Source organism: Xiphophorus hellerii, chromosome 10, assembly GCF_003331165.1.
Source record: "Xiphophorus hellerii strain 12219 chromosome 10, Xiphophorus_hellerii-4.1, whole genome shotgun sequence".
In the NCBI taxonomy this organism is placed as follows: domain Eukaryota; kingdom Metazoa; phylum Chordata; class Actinopteri; order Cyprinodontiformes; family Poeciliidae; genus Xiphophorus; species Xiphophorus hellerii.
The window spans coordinates 19,163,875-19,169,458 of record NC_045681.1 but is presented as its reverse complement, the minus strand read 5'-3'; the positions used below and the strand labels follow the sequence as shown (position 1 = coordinate 19,169,458).

Genomic DNA, 5,584 nt, shown 5'->3' with positions numbered 1-5,584 from the left:
TTAATCCTGTTCTCCAGTTTGTGCTTTGATCAGTCATGAAGTTCTATTAAAAATGTGGGCGTTCCTTTAATATATAATGTTTCCACAAATGATTATGGTAAAAAAAAAAATGACAGCAGAAATAACAGATTGAAAGAAGAACATTTTATTAAACTCAAGAGTTACAGCAGTGATACATTTTGTGTCGTGGAGCATTAATAATAAAAACAACAACAAATAGAAAACAAATCTGCCTTCTAACTATTTATTCTGACATTTTGTTTTGGCTCTTGAATAATCAGAATCTCGTCTCCAGCCAGGCACCAGAAATCTCGCTGTCCGCTTCTCGAGTCATTGATGTTTTGACAGCAGAGTCGAGCTAAGGAAACAGAAGAACAAACTTGAGAAACGCAAAGTCCAACGCACGTTATTAAATGCTGAAACTTTTCTGAGATGTCTCAGCAGCTTCAGTTTCTGCTCACCTACCTGTTACATCCAGAGTAATGGTGTCAGCTGAGGTCCATCTCCCCAGCGGTCGGTCTGCCTCAAACCTGTCACAACGGGGGGGAATTTAATGAGAATTGTTTACTGCACTGTATGTATAAAAGTGTTGTAGCGTTGCTCACTGTAAATCAACTTTTTGCACATTAAAATTTGTTTCTTTTATTTGCTTATATGATCTAACAGGAAGGAAAACCAAGGTTTCAATTCTTGAATAATTAAGAAAATAATCTCAACTATAGAAAAGTTAAGGTTGTAAAAAATGTATTTAGTACCAACAGATGGTGTGTAAACCTGGGGCCACTGGATCGTCTACCTTTTTTGGCAGGCAGAGTATTTTCGTTTCAGTCCTCAGTCCTCTCTGTCTTCTCTCGCCTGATTGGTCCAGTGATGCTGGGGAGTCATCACATGATCAGACACACATTCCTTAATCTCTGTCTAAATGACAGATTATTGAAAGAGATTTTCTGATCAAAGTCATCATCATGTCCTCACCTTTCCCACAAGCTGTTACAACCAGTAGATCAGCAGGTGGAGCAGGTCTTCTGCTTTAATTGTTGGTCAACTCCAGTCATCACATGAGTTCACAGAGAAATGAAATAAAGAGAGAAGATAAAGTGAAGGAGGAAAATATGCATGGACAGCAGACAGTTTCTAACTTTCAGTTCAGCTCTCCGCAGCTATATTTGAAATGATTAATCATGTTGTGTAGATATAAATGTTCTTACTTTTTTTAGTCAACTGGGTTCTCTTATCTTCCTCCACCTGACTGGTGGTGTTGAAGGAGGAGGATTACAGGCGGAGCTGGTCTTCTGCTTTAATTGTTGGTCAACTCATGTCATGTGACATGAGTTGATGTAGAAATGAAATCCAGAGAAAAGACAACAGGGTTAACAAATAGAATATACATGGACAGAAGGAAGAACAATTTTGAAATTTGACCTCAATTTCTTCCATATTTAAAATGAAAATAAGTTTCTTACTTTTTTTGTCAACTGGGTTCTCTTATCTTCCTCCACCTGACTGGTGGTGCTGAAGGTGGAGGATTACAGGCGGAGGAGATCCAACCTGGGACGACCAGAGAATCAGAGATCTGAGAAGTCTGAACCCGAACCAGAGACTAGTTTGGTATTTTTTTAATGTCTATTCATCTTCTGTGATTTTGCTGTGTTGCAACACATGAACATGCTGTTAGCCATATAAACTATTTGTTTCATGAGATTAATAGTTTATCTACATAAAACTTTACTCCACATGCTCTCCATTTCCTTTCCTCCGATCCTGTTCTCTAGTGTCTCTCTGAATAAAAACTTTTAATTAAATCCTTCAATCATAAATTCTGTCTATGTTCTCCTTTGTCTTCTAATTTCTTATTGTCCTGATGCTTTAATTTGGTTTCTAATACAACATGTTGTCAGGCAAGCATTCCTTACTTAATGTAAACTTTAACTCTACATGGTTGAACAGTTTCTAAATTACTAATAGTGAATTTCTATTTCTACTTTTATTTAGTAAAGCTGATGGTCCCCACCACCAGCAGGAGGCAAGCAGTATCATGTGAATGTGGAAAAACGTACGAGCAGCGTGAAAAACAAGGGGTCCAGAAGGACAGGAACCACATGGACGACGACGAAAGGATCCAGCGATGAGCAGCTAAAACCTGAAAGATTAAAAACTTGGAGACTGGATTAGTGGAGGAACAGGATAGAACAATTTACTATATCGGAGAGCACAGCGTGGGGAAGAACCGCTATTTCACCCTGAAACATGGGGGAGTTGAGAAGAAATCGCAAAGATGAAGAAACCTCCGGTGCAAGGCGCTACCTAAGGCTTCCTCAGACCTGCCAGGATCCTCACCATCTAAAATGCTACATCTAGCAGCGGGATAAAGAACAGCCCCGGTGCAAGGCGCTACGTAAGGCTTCCACGGGCTTGCTAGAAACCCATTGGCTTTAATTTTAAAAAAACCCAAAAAACAGAGAAATGATGATGTCCTAATGTGACTTCCCAAATAGGTCTTCAGTTTTTACGGATCCCAATCTAATCAGAGTCACTTAAAACGTAGCGAGGTCTAAACCACACGTGTCTGGAACTCGCTCTTGCTGTCGTTCCACCAGATGTTGAAGGTGTTGGTTCCTCTTCTTTGTCCTTTTCAGTCTCCATCCGGAAACGGAAGTCAGGGGATGACAAAGTTGGATTTTCACGGTGTGTTGATGGTGAAGGACTGACGTCAGGGGATGAAAGAAAAGGATCCTCTTGCATCGTCCCTCGTAAGGGACTGTGGATAGGGGATAACAAAACAGGAAGTTTACGCACCATTCTATATGAGGGACTGAGGACAGGGGATGACAGACCAGGATCCTCACACGCTGTCCTTGGTGAGGGACTGTGGATAGGGGATAACAAAACAGGAAGTTTACGCGCCATTCTATACGAGGGACTGAGGACGGGGGATGACAGACCAGGATCCCCACACGACGTCCTTGGTGAGGGACTGTGGATAGGGGATAACAAAACAGGAAGTTTACGCGCCATTCTATATGAGGGACTGAGGACAGGGGATGACAGACCAGGATCCTCACACGCTGTCCTTGGTGAGGGACTGTGGATAGGGGATAACAAAACAGGAAGTTTACGCGCCATTCTATACGAGGGACTGAGGACGGGGGATGACAGACCAGGATCCCCACACGACGTCCTTGGTGAGGGACTGTGGATAGGGGATAACAAAACAGGAAGTTTACGCGCCATTCTATATGAGGGACTGAGGACAGGGGATGACAGACCAGGATCCTCACACGCTGTCCTTGGTGAGGGACTGTGGATAGGGGATAACAAAACAGGAAGTTTACGCGCCATTCTATATGAGGGACTGAGGACAGGGGATGACAGACCAGGATCCCCACACGACGTCCTTGGTGAGGGACTGAGGATAGGGGATGACAGACCAGGATCCCCACACGACGTCCTTGGTGAGGGACTGAGGACAGGGGATGAGAGACCAGGATCCTCACACGACGTCCTTAGTGAGGGACTGAGGACAGGGGATGAGAGACCAGGATCCTCACACGACGTCCTTGGTGAGGGACTGAGGACAGGGGATGAGAGACCAGGATCCTCACACGACGTCCTTGGTGAGGGACTGAGGACAGGGGATAACAGAATAGGATCTTCATGGTCTGTCTTTCGGTATGGAATGAACAGAGGGGTTGATGGAATGGGCTCGTCCTCCCATTCTTTACCATATCTCCATGCCATCCTTCTGCCGATACTTTGAAGGACCTCGTCCCAAATGGGATCTTCATTATACCACTGTGCCGTCTTGGCTGGGAGCTCCTCTTTAGCAACAGTGTCTCTAGTCCTCTTGGCTGGGGGCTCCTCTTCAGCAACACTGTCCCTGGTCCTCTTGGAGGGGAGCACATATTCAGTTTGATTCTCCCTGATCCTCTTGGCAGAGGGCTCCTGTCCAGCATCATCACTATTCCTGGTCCTCTTGGCTGGGAGTTTCACTTCAGTAACGCTGGCCCTGGTCTTCTTGGCAGAGGGCTCCTGTCTAGCATCATCACTATTCCTGGTCCTCTTGGCTGGGAGTTTCACTTCAGTAACACTGTCCCTGGTCTTCTTGGCAGGGAGCTCCTTTTCAGCAAGAGTGTCCTTACTCCTCTTGGCTGGGGGCTCCTCTTTAGCAACAGTGTCCCTGGTCCTCTTTCCGTTTATGCCAGTCACAGATGTCGCATGAGTCACGTCCTCTTTCGAACCTACCTGATCACTAGGCTTTGATGGTGTGTCATCCTCCTTCGCATCATTCACCTTCTTTGGAATTCTAATGGCGCGGCAAAAAGTCACTAAATTTCTCCAACCTGCCAGAGGTTGTGGCGGGGCACTGACAGAACTGGAGTCCTCTGGATGCAAAATGGGCTCTTCTGGTTTGTCAAGTTCAGATGTGACTTCAAAGCTGGAAGGAAGCGCTGTACCAAAACTAGGCTTTGATGGTGGGTCATCCTCCTTCACATCATCCAACTTCTTTGCCGTTCTCTTGGCACGGCCGGAAGTACAAGAAGCCACTAAATTTCTCCAACCTGCCAGAGGTTGTGGCGAGGCACTGATAGGAGTGGAGTCCTCTGGACACAAAATGGGCTCTTCTGGTTTGTCAAGTCCACATGTGAATTTAAAGCTGGAAGGAAGCACTGTACCAAAACTAAGCTTTGATGGTGGGTCGTGTTCCTTCGCAGAATCCACCTTCTGTGTAGTGCTCCTGGCGCGGCCGGAAGTCAAAGAAGCCCCGTCCTCTTCCAAACCTACCTGATGATGTTGCGAGGTACCGATAGGTCTGGGGTTCTCTGGACACAAAATGGGCTCTTCCTGTTTGTCAAGTCCAGATGCGAATTCAAGTGAAGTACAGGGAGCCTTGTCTTCTTGAGGCTTCTGAGCTACCCCAATGTCTTGTTTGTATTTGAAATTTTGGGGAAGAATCTCAAGCAGCTGTGACGCAGCACTGGCACGGTCCACTGTTGAACTACTCTTAACGCACGCACTGGCGCGTGAGAGAACTTGTACCACAAATAACGCAGATAATACAAGTATCGCGTTATCTTGTTTATCACTCCGTATGCTGCCACCTACTGGCCAACTAGTGTAATGACTTAAATTTTTTTTTTTTTCTCCAAAGAGTTTTTGCTGCGCTAGTGGCTCGTATTTTTTCTACAGTAGGCAGACAGGAAGGAGGGTGAGGAGAGGGGGGAAGACATGCAGCAAAGGTCGTCGGGACCGGGAGTCGAACCCGCGAAGTCCGCGCCGAGGACTAAAGCCTCCAAGCGTGGGGCGTGCTAACCCCCTGCGCCACCACAGCACGCCCCTTTTTTTAAAGATTTTATTGGCTATAGTGACCTTTATTTGACAGAGAATTGATAGGAAAGAGGGTAATGAGAGAAGGGGGAAGACATGCGGCAAAGGTCGCCAGGCAGGGAATCGAACCTGCGACAGCCGCGTCGACGACTAAGGCCTCTATATGTGGGTTGTGCTTAACCCCTGCGCCACCACAGCACGCCCCAATGACATTTTTAAAACTTACACGACTGGTGTGACATTATATTTCTGCTTTCAT

General features: G+C 45.8%; 1 long non-coding RNA gene across 4 annotated transcripts; it reads right to left on the bottom strand.

The window, feature by feature from the left end:
- Window positions 1-2,250, bottom strand: LOC116726835 (uncharacterized). Of its 4 annotated transcripts, none has more exons than XR_004340686.1 (4): window positions 976-2,250; window positions 756-873; window positions 466-530; window positions 1-358 (listed from the first exon to the last, which is right to left on the bottom strand). It is a non-coding gene; the product is annotated as an uncharacterized LOC116726835 (long non-coding RNA). The 4 variants fall into 4 exon arrangements; XR_004340687.1 differs by having other exon boundaries at window positions 797-873; XR_004340684.1 differs by lacking the exon at window positions 1-358 and having other exon boundaries at window positions 383-530.
- Between the last annotated feature and the right edge of the window lie 3,334 nt (window positions 2,251-5,584).